Below are 15,463 nucleotides of genomic sequence, written 5' to 3' on the forward strand. Positions count from 1 at the left end.
GTGTGTATGTGTTAATAAAAACTTTGAAATGAGAAAATGGTATAGGAAAACAAATTTTGTATACCTATAGTTAAAAATATATAATTGTTTATAATATAATATAACACAGACCTTTTGATTCAACAGATAAAAAATAATGATTACAAATTATAGCAATGTATTTCTGGTTATGACACCGAGATAATAATAAATCAAATAACTCCCAGCGACACAGGGCGAAAGGTAAAATTATAGATAAGTATTCACAATTTAACAATGATGGCAGTGGAGCGTAGATTGGACAGTAGTTCCCTATTATAAAATTGAAATATTTGTACACACACACACACACACAATGCACTGCCTTTTACCTTTTTAGACTGAATATAAAGTTATAGGTACCTATCGTATTATTAGTTATTACCTTAGTACAATATAATATTAGTATTGATTTCTGAACCTTTTCAAATATAATAAGAAACTCAGAAATTTGCACTTAGGACATTGCATTTTGACGTTAATTAACAACTATTAAAAATGTCATCATTATAATTAATTACATAAAAATATATAATGTATATAAACTATTTAACTGCTAGATAAATTTGCACACGAACCGAAGCATATATTTTGTTCAAATCTAAATTTGACTGAAGTTGGTTTTTCAAAACATACTCTCTTCCGACTCCGAATGTCAAATGCTTCTGTTAAATTTAGGCCCACTTCACAGTTAGATGGTGAAGTAAACCACATATATTTAGTATTCTAGTATTATATAGTGAATATAAAATAAAAATATTAAATCAATAACATCCTTGTATCCTACTTAAGAACATTATTTATGTATTATTTTTCAAATAAATTTTAATAATATAACAATATTACGCTGTGGACAACGCATATCACGAGTACACTTAAAATTGTTTTTTTTTTCACAGTAACAATAATTGTATAATTTTTTTTTTTTTCTAACGTAATTATTTTTGTTTTATAATAAAATATAATATGGTAATAATTGAATTATTGATCAAAAGATAAAATATGTAAATAAAAATATAACGTTTAAGTAAGAATGTTATCAATTATCATTTTATTCGTGTGGATAATTAACACCATAACCGACAGTAAAATAATATTTAAAACGTAAAAATTAAACAGGCATTTGATTAAGGTATGGATTTTTTGAAGAGGTGATTATCTTATACTTAGGGGCTTAAATATTAGTATATAAGAGTACCCTTTCTCTCATAGTAGTTACGTTGACGGCCCAAGTAGGTGTTAATAAATTAAAGAAGATTATTAAAAAGTCTTTTTATTTTAATAACTACTTGATTTTACTAGACTCTATTAATTTAAATATGGTTTAAGCTTATAGTTTTGAGATTAATCCTTGATAAATAAATAAAATACTTGTTTAATATCTACGAACATGCATGATCTACGAATATCTACAATAATTTTAAGCCAATACTTAGCATATAAGATAAACTAGATTTCGAACTTCTGATTATATGTCAAGTTAAAAATCAGCCATTGAACAAGTATGTGTAAATAGCATAACATATAATGTACATAATATTATTATTTATCAGTTATCTCGTATACTATGATTCGCCGAGAGTTCATAGTCCGAAACAACATGGTGACCGCAGACGCTGAATTCAACTGTGAACATTTGGAGATAGAAATCTAGTTTATTATATTTAACTATATAATAGTGTATTTCGTGTGGCACGAAACACTGAGCGTGTAAACAAATAGATTTAATATTATAGTACACATTTTGACGGGGCCGTTTTTATAATATCGTTGACTTTTTAAAAATACACCGAGGATAGAAAAAACCAACTGCGCAAGAGTTTTCTCAATTTCTTTTAGCCCAAAGATTCACGTAATTAATCAAACGAGTATGCAGTACCTTATATTGTCTAAAATCTTATCGTACCTACACTTTTATTTTATGTTTCTATTTTTTTTTTTTTTTTTTAACAAGTATACAGCGATACTTATGACAAATTGTAAAACCAAACTTTTAGTTCTTTTATAATACACTATTTATGGAAACTGACATTAACGAGTTTTCAATTCGTTTTTCGTAAGTTATAGTAAGAATATATTTATTCATAAGCCAAATTATTTTATTATTTATGATTTATAGATGTCACATTAAAATAACATTGATGAATTTGAAATTGTATTGATTATTAGATTCTCTTACTGTTGAACCTTGTTTCATTGAACGTCCTATAGAATAAAGATTGCTTATACATATTTATTGCTTATTAAGGATTTTTTACGTTATAGTTTTAACTATATTTTTCAATAATATAAAAAAAAAAACTTCTAGTTTTTTAATCAATAGACAATAATGTATAAATGTAGAAGTTAAAATAGTGTAATAATAATACTTAACTATAAAAATGTAATTAATAATTATATACTTAAAGTCAAACAAGAAACAAAATAATTCAATAGTGTTATAATAATATATCATAACGCTAAAGCAAAGTAAGATACAAATATTGACTGTAAAAAATATAATAATATAATTTAACTGTTTAAGAATTTAAATATTAAACATTTTTTTTCAAAATTTTGCTTTCAATACATACATAATTTATTGTATTTATTGTTAATTATATATCTTATTTTATTACATCTCCGAAAAAAAAATAAACGCAAATAATTGATTTTCTTTGATTATTATTTTAAATAATATATCTATTGATATAAGTCAGATAAAAATAAACATTAACCAAAATGTTATAAATAATCGTATATATCGTACTCGCAATTTAATATATATATTGATTTATTATTATATAATCATTAGTCACAGTACTTACTATCTATACTATTTACTCAGGAAATAAGAAATTTGCATTTTAAATTCTGAGTAAAACAAATCATTTTTTTGGTTTTACAATGTTTTATTTTATTTATTATCATTATCTTTTTCTGTAAGCATTTTTCGGAATAAATGTATTATTTTTTTTATTTGTTATCAAAGGTTATCAAAGCTTTCTACTATCATGTACCGAGGTGAAACTGGGCAAGCTAAACTAATATTCTGTCTGATTTTTTTTTCATCATTACGCAAAATTAATAAATTTACTTTGAAGATATTTAAACTTGACTCGTGTAACATAAAATATTATTTTCATTCAAATATATAAATAAATATTTGAAAATAAACTATATAACTTAAATAATGATAGCAATATTTACAAAAAAATTTTAATTAAAGGACGCAGTATCTGTTTATGGCGTTTCCGTTTTCCTATTAGGTATATAACATACCAATATTTAGGCTCAGAAGTTTCAATTTTGTATTGTTTCCTTAAGCATAAAAGTAAATTGACCTATTATAAAACTCAAAGGTAAGACCATTATCTACGTTTTCTCGTTGAATTTTAAAGTATTTAAATATTTTAGCGTTTTATGAGGATTATTAAATTTTAATATTTTAGGCATTCATAATTTTATTAAAAGTTAAGCTATTATAAAAATCCAACGAGATAACATAGATAATATTCTAAAACTTTAATTTTGATAAAAAGTCAATTATTTTCTTTCTAATATGTTCCAAGATAACAATACAGCAGTGGAAGTGCTAAACTTAAATATTAATATGTGACGCGTTAGTTATACGAAGAGAATATAGTATGCGCCATGCGGTTAGATCCTCTGAAAACAATGATCATTATGGATACAAAGCATATTTATTTTAAAAATAACTAGGTTATAAAAATTTGAAATTATGTAAGTTCTATCAATTTTATTTTCTTATGACAACTTAAAAACCTTAAAAGACTTTTTGTTTAACATTGATATTCATTCAACAACAAATATGGACTTATCATAAATTTTAATACAAAAAAATTATCGTTAAATAATAATCTTTTGCATATAGTTTAAACGCATTAGTGCTTAAATAATACGTTATGTTGTCAATTATAATGTTAAGACTATCATTATAATTCCATACCTATCTACTTGTATTGATGTGTGTATTAATACCGAAGCAGAATTATATTTCATTTAAAATACTTAAATGTTAGCAGTGGATTTTGTATCACTTTAAATATGAAAATATTATAAGTGGATTAAAAAAAAAAAAAAAAAAAAACATTAATCAATATATATTATTCATTTATACAGTTATAATTTATAAGTCTAAGTTCCATATAAGAAAATATATATTATATAGTTACATTAATATTTCTCAGCTTCTTCTAAAGAAGGTAAATTAATTATTTAAAAAATTTAGTCAACTTTTAGTATTTTTTATGAGCATGCAATTTTGTCTTAAGTAATTTTTATTGCTTTAGTTTATAGTGTAAAAAGCAAAAGTGTATGAGTATTATAAAAATTTTAAACTGAAAATTAAAATACCTTAAGCTACTATTTTGTAATTTTCATATGGCAAAAATGGCAAAATAGTATAAGTTTGTAATATGATTTGATTCGTTTACAATCAATATTTTTCCCATAATATTGATATATTGTGGCTTATGTCGTCTTAAGCCTTTTAAATATTCTAGATATTTTATTTTTATTTATCATGAGATATTATTTCTAGCTTATTGAAAAAAGATTTGTATTATTCAATGTAGTAATATAGCACCTAATAGGTATTCCTTGTCAAACTCATATAATATATATTCTAATTCGTTCATAGAAAAACAGAAAAAACTTTTACTATTCAAATTTTACATCCATGCAAATAAAAAATTACCTTCTTATGTACACAAAACGAATCAGGGTTTTTTTTAAATTTTACATCATTTTTGAAAGAATTTATGGTAATACCCGAGAAAGATGGATATGGTAATAAATTAATTTAAAAAAATGCTACCAGGTTGAAATAAATAAGTAATAATATTAAATCTTTATAAAATAAAATAAATAAATAAAAAGATTAACTGTTTAAAGAATTAAATTTAAAAAAAGAATACCATGTTGAAAATAACACATTACAAACAATTGATGATACAATATTACTCTAAAAAAATTCAAAAAAAAAAAAGGGCTTTTGCTCAAATTAATATCAAATATTGTCCATAACTTTTACAAAAATTATTCTGACAACCAAATATATTATGACATACATAATAAATTTCGATAAAAGTTTAGGTGATAATCATAACTAGCTATTTATCTTACAATTTTTATTTTTATTTTTTTGCATTTAAATATGGCTTACCTATTTGTATAAAATAAGATTAAATTTAAATAAAACTATTAACGATGCAATACCAATACATAGTATATTATTATTTTGTTTATTTATTATTATTTAAGTAAGTTTAAACCATAAACATTATTTTATTAACATTTCTATACAGTATAAGTAAACAATGACTAAAAATATTTTAAATTAATGTTATATTTTATGATTTTATTTAATTGTTTTATTTGAATAATTCTTTGTATGCAAAACTAAATAAAATATTTATATTTATTTCAATACCTTGTCATAAATTAATAAAAATTAAGAGTTAAGTCAAAGTATAAAATCTGAAAGGCATAACTAATGATCAGAAAGAAATAAATCAACATATTTAAAATAAAAAAAATAATTATGTCTTGTAAGTGGTAGATAGGTACTTAATATTTTTACGATTTTATTGTCATACTTTAATTTGCCATAAAAAGTTAATTTTACGAATTTTATACTAAAAAATTTATAATGTGAATATAAATATTTAAGTTTTGCCAATAGAAATTCGCAAAATTGAATTTGTTTGTATAAAACTAACTCTAGCCTTTTTTCTTGAGAGTCAACGATATACTAATATTATTAGGAATATATAAGTACCTATATATTTAATTTTCTTATAGATTTTTAAAAAGAAAAGTACTTATTAAATTTCAAGTTTTTCAGTTTATTTTTTTTCATCTAACGTTATTTTAGATAAAATCAATGATCTTAAAAATGGCACATACTTAAGAATCAAAATGTCAGTATTATTGCAGGTGTTTCAAATAGATAATAATTGAATGTGTTTAAATAAATATATTCAGTATACTAGAATGATTATAGCGCTATTTTTATCATTTTCCAATTAGATTTGTAATTTAATATGGTTTAATATTTAATACCACAGCACACCTATATGTAGTATCAAGGTAACTAAAACAAGACGAATATTTAACAATCGGTCACTGTATTATGTTTATATTTCTATGGTATTAATATGATATTTCTAGCTAATATTCCATAACTTAATACAAAACGTACATCATACAGTACTATTAGTGGCCTTTTATGGTTTAATAATTCTTGCTGATATATGCTATAATATTATACACAATCGCGACGGTCAGTGTCGACGTTTGACATTCGTTCAATCGACATTAATTTAATATAGTACGCATGAAACCCGAAAAATCAGTGCACGCTGTACGCGCGGCGTATAAGGGGGGTGTGCAATTGAACATGAAGTTGACACCAAAAACGACCCTTCCGGACTATTTATGAGACCCCTATCAGGGTATATCGCCGGTCGCGCGAATCCCTCTCCGCCGAAATTGATTTATCTCTGGCAATGCCGACATAGCCAAAAATTCCAACTCGTTATTGCCCCTATAATATACAAACCGCACATTTATTACGCTTTACATATTACATGTATACAAATATTCTCATAGTATATGGATATTGTTTCAGTAAAATTCTCAATACGATTAATTAATAATTAATCTACTCAGGCGTATGTCACACGAGTTGATGGTTTTTTTTTTTTTTTTTTTTTAAACTTTATTCATCAACGACTTTTCTATTAAGTCCCAGTTTAAACGTAGTACAACATCCCTGACATTAGGTAACATTTCTCAGATTACTTTACAGACAAATTTAATTACACCCCATCTCAGTCCCCTCATACTCCTTACACAAAACACGCCGTTTGCTTATTTTAATTTATTTTTCACGGTTAAATAAATTTTGCTATAACTTAGTACAATCAGAAGATCTGTTAGCTACAGACTTTGAATATATATTTATAAAGAAAAGAACCTTGTCACTACGTTTTAATATAATTTATAGCATGTTTTATATTATTCAATTATTGTAATTCCAAAATGATTAAAATATGATTATTCCAAATTCGAATTTGTATTCTATGAAAACTTGTTTTTATACTTATTTTCAATTTATTCACAATGTGTATTATTTATAGTTTCATATTTTCTTATTCCGATCAGAATTAATAAACATATAATACATCCACACCTTAATTAAAAGATCTATAGCTCTTATTTTCACATAATTTGCTATACATAATATAATTCATTTAGAAAATAAGTATTAGTTTACGTAATTAAATTACATTTTGTAAAGTTATTGATTCTTATAAATAATAATATATTTAAAGTTATTTACAATTTAAACGTTATATTATTTTTTTGCCGATATATTAAATTAAATTTTAGTCATTATTAAAAAAAAAAAAAAATCATAAAATATTAATTATTTTTACCTTTAACGAAATAATTGTCATAATTTTTTCTATCAACATGTTTAACATTACATTGTGCGGTTTATGGTTGAACGATTTATAACGTACAGGAGTATAAGACAAACCTGAGACAAGACTAATCGTCTGTGTAATGATGCACCTTACAGTCGCTATAGGTATGTGTCCTACAGTGCGCGAATGTATAAGATGATTTCACTTTTATGTCTTGTTTCATACAGTAAACCATCCCTACTTTTTGAGCGAACATATTTTCTGATCACAGTAAAGAAGCTAATTATTCATACAAATGAAAATAAAATTACAAAAAATCAAAAGTAACAGCACAATTATTTTAATTATAAATGTCTTATTGTACTCCCATCTGTTAAATTATACATAACTTTTTTTGCAGATCACATATAATCTGAATTAAAAAAAAAAAAAAAACTGTTAAAAAATGATCCAATTTTTGATTTATTCGTTTTTAATAAAACCAATTTTTAGTTTTATTGGTATAATTCAAAAAAATAAATAAATAAATATATCAATGCTAGAGATTGGAAATTTGTGACTTGTACAGCCTCTATTCTATAACAATATTTTATTATCATTTACTTATTTTATCATAATACAATGTATAGTAAATAGATAATACATTGTTTTATTGTTACTAGTTATTACCTATAAAATTGTTAGTACTTATATTAAAATTTAATAGTAAGTAAACTTCTAGAAATATATTTTCCAAATTATTCTTTTGGGATCCATTGGAAAGTCGCAATTTTCAAAATTTAACAAACAACAACCGACCTTGTTGTCTTATTCAAGAAGCCTACTTTGTATTCCACTCTCTTACGAAAAGTACCGGAAAATATGTAAATAATTCAAAACACTTAGGAAAAAGTAAACAAGATGAAACAAATTTTTTTTAAATTATGACATGAAATAAATCTCTTGTGATATATAATATAATATTAAAGTTTAAGATTTAAGTTAGAAAAATGTATCTAAAATCAATAATTTTTTTAAAATTTATTTTTACTATTTTTTTTTTTTTTATTTTACTAAAACCATTGTTAAAATCAAGTAGTTTGTAAAAAGTTTGAGATTTATAATTTATCATATTTTTTTCTGCACACATTAATTTAATATTTAACTATTTAAAATTGTATACATTGCCTTATTTTCAATATTACCTATGATCAATGAATTTAAATATCTATGAATGCAAACATCCACTATTTAATATAATAAGTTAAAATCCTACGAGTAACTGATAAGATTAAATATTAATGTGAATGTCGAAATATAAAGTAAAAATGTATTTAAAATATTATATATTTTATGCGTTTATTACGTTTGTATTCAGCTAATGAATAATTCTTTACCCTTTATTTTAATTGATTTCAGATACATTTAAAATCTGTCACAGCTAAAATAACTAAAGAGTCAACAATTTTCAACATCTATTTTGGTACTAATGTGAAAATTAAAGTTCCTATAAATAAATAAATTATATTCTGTTAGAAAATGGTTTTTTTTTTTTTGGATCGTCTTAAATGAAACGAACCATCTATATATAGTTATAAAACAGTAAACAATCGGCTCGAATAAGAGGTTATATCAACAAAATATATAGGTATACTATATACTACATTTTAAAAGTGTAATTTTCTCTTTTTTCTACTTTATTTACTACCTAAAATTTCGTAGATGGAAAAAATAATTAAATGTACTATCATATAGTCTTAAGGTTTGTCATCTCGTTAACTCTTTGTAGGTTGATTCTGTTATTTCTTTAGATTCATAATTATGTATCTAATATGCGAGTATATGTGTGCATGTATGTGTATATATGAACATCTAAAATCTTACGGATGCGGGTAAAGTAAGAACGTAGGAGGGTTGGTAAAAATACTACAATGCGTTAACGTTATTTTGGCTAAGTCGTATAGTTGATCCGTTGCCAAGACTATTAAACATCGCAGGATTTTGTAACGAGCTCTGAGTTGACCTCATCAGAAGGCTCGAGGAAACAAATGAGAAAAAACAAACCTAATCTAAAAGAGTAAAAACAAAAAAAAAAAAGGGCGGTGTTGTCTTGTTTGCGAATGTTTATTTATTTTTTATTGTTTTTATTTTTATTAATATTATTATTATCAGTATTAGTTACATTTTTTTTTTTTTGCTTTTCAATTATATGGAAAACTCAACGTAAGACAATGTGAATCGATACCTAAGTATATAATATTACAATAATAATTTATCGTTATTTTTATCTTTAATATTAGCTAGTCCTCGCCCAACTACATTAAAGACGCCCCTATCTTTTATTTCGTTCTCCTCCTTTCTATTTTCTCTTCTTTATTTTCATTCATCTCTTCTTGTCAAAGACCCCTAAAATAAATCATAAAGCTTTTAAACCTAATAGTAGTGTGACTAGAGATGACATTTGTGAAAACTGATTGTTAAAATCATATAATTTTAATTTAAAAGAACTATGTTTTATGATTTTATGATGCAATGTTTGTTTTTTAGTCAAAAAGTCCTTAAAATTTAATGTTAAGTTCCAAATAAGTTTTTACTAGAAATTAAAAAAAAAAAAATGTGAAATCTATTTACACTTTTTGTGGTAATTTGAACAATTGATATTCAAATTTTGTCAAAATCTCGAAAATTTACGAATTATTTAATTATATTAAAAATATATTTTTACAATTTTATTGTTCTTTTATACATTACAAGTTCGGAAAAATTTGATGCTTAAACTAAACAACACAATTATAGTTATTTTATTGGAATTCATGAAGTGTTATTCGTAGGGGCTTGGCATTGCATGTAAATTGTTCTAATATTATTAATTATACTGTAGGTGTACAATATACACAATTCAATTTCCAATATATCAATATGAATTTAAAACTACTTATAAGACCAATCTAATCACACCGTCCTAACTTTTGTAGTAAATTAGTTTATTTACTTGTAACTTGTAAGTTAATATAATTGCAGCAAATTTTATCAATTATTATGTACGTAAAATAATGTTATAATATAAATTATGTGATTTTTTTTTTTTTTTTTGTAAAAATTAGTTTATTTTACTTTATTTATAAGTTATAACTAACAAATAAAAAAATAATGATAATTACCTACTAATAGCATACCATAAATACATAATAAAAAGTCTTTATACATGCTGAAAAATTAATCTCCACTTTGAATCATTTCTTATTATAAGAATAAATACCTACAATTAATTGAGAATTTATAAATTGTAAGTCATAATCATTAAAATTAAATGTAAATAGGTATGTCCTTAAATGGTCTACTAAATATAATACCTGTTATATTACAAGCAGAGTTACTATTTTTATTGTACAACTTTAAACCACATAATCAATAATCACTCTTAATAAATATACACATTTTATTTTTATGCATATTTTACATTTACCTCTAATATAGATTGAAAACTTTTATTCTATATGTATAGGCGTTCTTTAAATGTACATATTAATAACAATAAAATAATATAAAATTTATTACAATAATGTATTTATTTTTTTTATCTTTTATCATTGATTAAACTTACTGTATTATGTATTGTATATTTAATCAATGATTTTTCTTTATTTTGATCGTCGGTTCCGGAAGTCGGTTAAAGTACATTCAAATCTGCTTTAAAATATCTCCCATATTATTTTATATAATACTTATGAATCAAGTTGTAAATATTTATGTATTATAGCCATATGTTTAGACAGCGACGAACAAGGTTGTTATGAATATTATTAATTGAATTGTTTTCAAATTTGTAGAATAGGTAAACTTAATTCATAAATATTTAAAAACAATAATTTTATTATTATAATAATTTGTATATGGTATGGAATTGTTTTAATTTTATTATTCAGTAAACAATAATTATTAAGAAACATGTTGGTAATGATTAATAAAGTAAAAAAAAAAATTGCAAAATTTAAATGTCAGAAGTGGGATTCGAACCCACGCCCACAGAGTGGACTGCGACCTGAACGCAGCGCCTTAGACCACTCGGCCATCCTGACGATGTTTTACACAGTTATTATTAACATTATTTAACTAGATTTTAATCTATAATTAATATCGAAATAAAAATTAATTGTTTAATAATAAGTATATTATAAATAACGAATTTATTTTACTACAGTTTAACATTTTTGAAATAATTAATTATAGCAGCGTGATAGAAAGTACGTATTAATAGTAAATACTTAAAATAAGATTTACCTTGGTACGTGTAATATAATTTTTAATTTAACCTTTTAATTCCTAGTGCTATTTTAATGGCATAATAAAAGAAACGTCATTATAAAATTCAATTCAAATTATTTTTGCTATGTTAACACATGTATAGAATACGTCAAAAATAATAAGGAATTAATACGGACCCAAAAAAAGTGATAGTATAAAATAAATTAATTGATAACAAAATTATCAGAATTTTTTTTTCTCTTCATAATATCACCTTTTCTTATAATTCCAAAATAATACAAACACTAAAAATTCCATACTTATTTTCTAGAAACTAAACTGTTATTGTTTACAGATTATGAAATGATTTTGTAATTTTTATTACTTATCATTATCATTTTATTGTGCCGTAAACATTATGCCATTAACATGGCAATTGGGCATCATAATCATCATAAATTTCCTATCAATAAAAATGTCAATATTGCTTTGTTGATTTATATTTAACTGTTTCTTTTTTGTAATACTATTTATTTGATTGGTAAAACATTTTTTTTTTTTTTTATAATTATAAAATATTTAAGATTTATTAAAAAAATAAAAATACTTGATTTATGGTTTTGTATTCATATTCGTTGTTGCTCGATTGTCATTAAGATGGCATAGAAAATCACAACCTTTAACGCCCAACTGCCATTACAATGGCATGTCTCAATAACTTAAGACTTAGTGATCAAAAAATTCTCAAACTCAAAATAATTCTTAGTTTGGTCACATGTATAGAACCAACACAATTTGGGACTAAAAGGGTTAATAATAAAAGAAAAAAAAAGCGTTTTTTCAGCGGTGATCACTTTATGCAGTACATCACAGTTTTAATTAAGTGCTTATATTTAAAGTTACCTATGCATATTTATTTTTTATTAAAATTTAAATGTGCATATACGTCACAATAAACAAGCTGTTGTTGAAGCGCACTTGAATGAATACCACCTGACAACTGCAGCATAATGTGCATATCCCAGTAAAGAATCTGTACCTAACGGTACAGCTCGACTTGTAATTCTCAGGAAACGAACAACACGTTTCGTCTGACTGAAAATGATGAAGCTCGCAAATTTATTAATTTACAAGACTTATACCAACGGTCTCAACGTGACCACCATAATGTTCTGGCATTAGTCGTGTAGTGCCACAGTACATGTCTTCAGACCTCTAACCACTACTATTCGGTATTCCTATTAATATACACATTCTGCTGTGGTATCATTTGGTGATGGTGGTAAGGTGGCAAGATGGGCATTTGTCCCTGTCTGATTTTAAAAACAACTCGATGATCCGAAACTTGGTTCAATCATTATTTAAGAAAAAAACATGCCTATTTTTATAATTTTTTCTCAAAATATTATAATGTGTGCTTAAAATGAGAGATTATTGTCAGATTGATAAATTAGTCAAATAATAGCTGTAATAATGGAATATATTAATAAATGCACAAAGACGTGAGTGTAAGTTACAACGATGGAAAATAACGTGGTTATTTGCTAGTAAGTAGATACCTATCTAGGTAAACCACGCCACCACCAAACGTATTTGTACCTAAACATTTTAGATTACGGTAAAGTTAACCGCCGTCAATAAATATCTTTAAAGCCAAATTTTCACTACACCTCGTTTTGTTGCGTTCTGTATATTTAATAGGCGTATATAACAAAATGTCGGTAACACGTTACCTACAAGTTAAATTATACGGATGATTAAATTATTATAGGTAACCGTGATATTTTTATTTTTCTCTGTCTGTTTTCAATTCTGGATTAAGCCATTTTTGTTATCGTCCACGAATGTATAATTTTATAACTCAATAATACATATATCGTTAAACGTTAAAGTAAACTTAAAGACTACGCAATATAGTAATGCACAAACGTGAAGACGTAAGATGTTGAAATTAGTCTTGTAAAATTTGCCTAATAAGCCTTATTATTTTTGGTCCGACTAACACATCGTCTGTTTTCTAAGGATTATGATCGGAGTGATGCCTCAACCCAGGGGTATAAGCCTCGGGTCCGGACACCCCCCTTAACTTATGTTTCTCATAGTATTTATTTTTATTTTTTAAAGTTACCCTGAAATTTTCATCAAATTTTATTAATTAGATTGATTATTAGATTTAGCATTTTGTTGATAACACGTATTGAATTCAATGTGTAGATCACATCAATTTTAAAACTAATGTTTAATGACTATACCATAATTTAACTGGTATAATAAAAATAATTAATTGATATACATTATAAATATAAATTTAAAAATGCAAAAATATATTAAATAATATAATTTTGTTTATTAAGCAATAAAATGTATGTATTATTTAAGGAAAAGAACAAAAAACAGTACCCCCCCTCCCCCTCTTAAATAAATCTTGGTTGCACCACAGTCTCAAGGTAAGACGCTCATCAGTTACCTAAAAATTATATGTACACAACTATTGAATTATAGATTATCATTAAATTTAATGTAGTTTCACTGAATAAAGTGTGTAAGTACCTAAGTACACATGCATATAAAATCCAAATAAAATCTTGAGAACTGTTTGCATTATCCCTCAGCCCTTATAACATAGAAAAATATTTTTAAAAATAACACCTTGGTCTTATGTAAACCTACTAAAAAATTCTAAAAATGTTTTTATTTTTGTTCTAAGTAATTATATTTTATTATTACTTTTTGTTTTAAATATCTGTCTACATAAAATTATAATTACATAATACAATATGTTTAATACTGTTTAGTTAATATTAACCAATAATAATAATAATTTTTATTGGAATGATATTAGTTTATGAATAATGTCAAGGGTATAATCCAGCATTTCAGTTTATTATACTTTTCTATCCACGATAAATAATTTAAAATCGTAAATTAGAGCATGCACACTTGTAGTATTCTTTTATTTAATTTAGAGTAAAATGTAGAATTGCTAAATTGTTATTGTACATAAGAAGTAAAAAACAGTGAAATTGTAGTTGAATCGAAATTGGCCAACAATCTGTACTACTATTCTCCGATACTTCTAAAGAATACTTACACTTATAGCCGTTTCCTGTTATGTACCTGCCTTATCCGCCGAGTATTTTCTTAGATTTTATTTTCTTCCTTATTTGACCCACCATTAACCAGCTCGTTTGAACGTACTGCAACCTTTTTGTAGATACATTTCTTTGTAATCCTGGTAGATCCTTTTGATTATTAAAGGTAGGTATCTATTTTCTTTTTGGTCTGTGTTCTTTGATCATTTCTCTTTTTAATACAATATACCATAATTATTAATATCATAAATATAACGTGCAAGTATAATTGGTGAAGATAAATATGTGAACCTTCCAATAAAATTTGTAACATAACAATAAAAACAGAAAACAATCATGTTTTATTACGTAAAATACATTAACAATATGCTACATATGTATTATATACACACACACACACATATATATATATATACATTTGAAATTATATTACGTTAGTTATAATATGTTTGTTACAAAAAAGTTTATAGTTTTTGTTCAGTCATTTTAAAACGATTACGTTATTGTTCGTTCTCTATTGGAAAAAATAAAAACAAATAGTTTATGTTATTTTGGTAATTTAGCATCAATTATAAAGGACGAGTAAGAACTTTTTAGAACACTTCCCACTAAACAAAAAAAAAAAAATATATATATATATAATAATTATAACAATATTTATAATATTTTTTTTATATCATTTTTCAATTTATT

The 15,463-nt window shown here is 24.3% G+C and overlaps 1 protein-coding gene and 1 non-coding gene across 2 annotated transcripts in view; one reads left to right on the plus strand and one right to left on the minus strand.

The window, feature by feature from the left end:
- Positions 1–15,463, plus strand: part of LOC112595971 — a 229,069-nt gene that overhangs the window by 109,345 nt on the left and 104,261 nt on the right. The window lies entirely within an intron of this gene.
- On the minus strand, positions 11,430–11,512 carry Trnal-cag. Its single transcript has one exon. It is a non-coding gene; the product is annotated as a tRNA-Leu (tRNA).

Source organism: Melanaphis sacchari, unplaced genomic scaffold, assembly GCF_002803265.2.
Source record: "Melanaphis sacchari strain LSU unplaced genomic scaffold, SCAv2.0 Contig2_pilon_pilon, whole genome shotgun sequence".
In the NCBI taxonomy this organism is placed as follows: domain Eukaryota; kingdom Metazoa; phylum Arthropoda; class Insecta; order Hemiptera; family Aphididae; genus Melanaphis; species Melanaphis sacchari.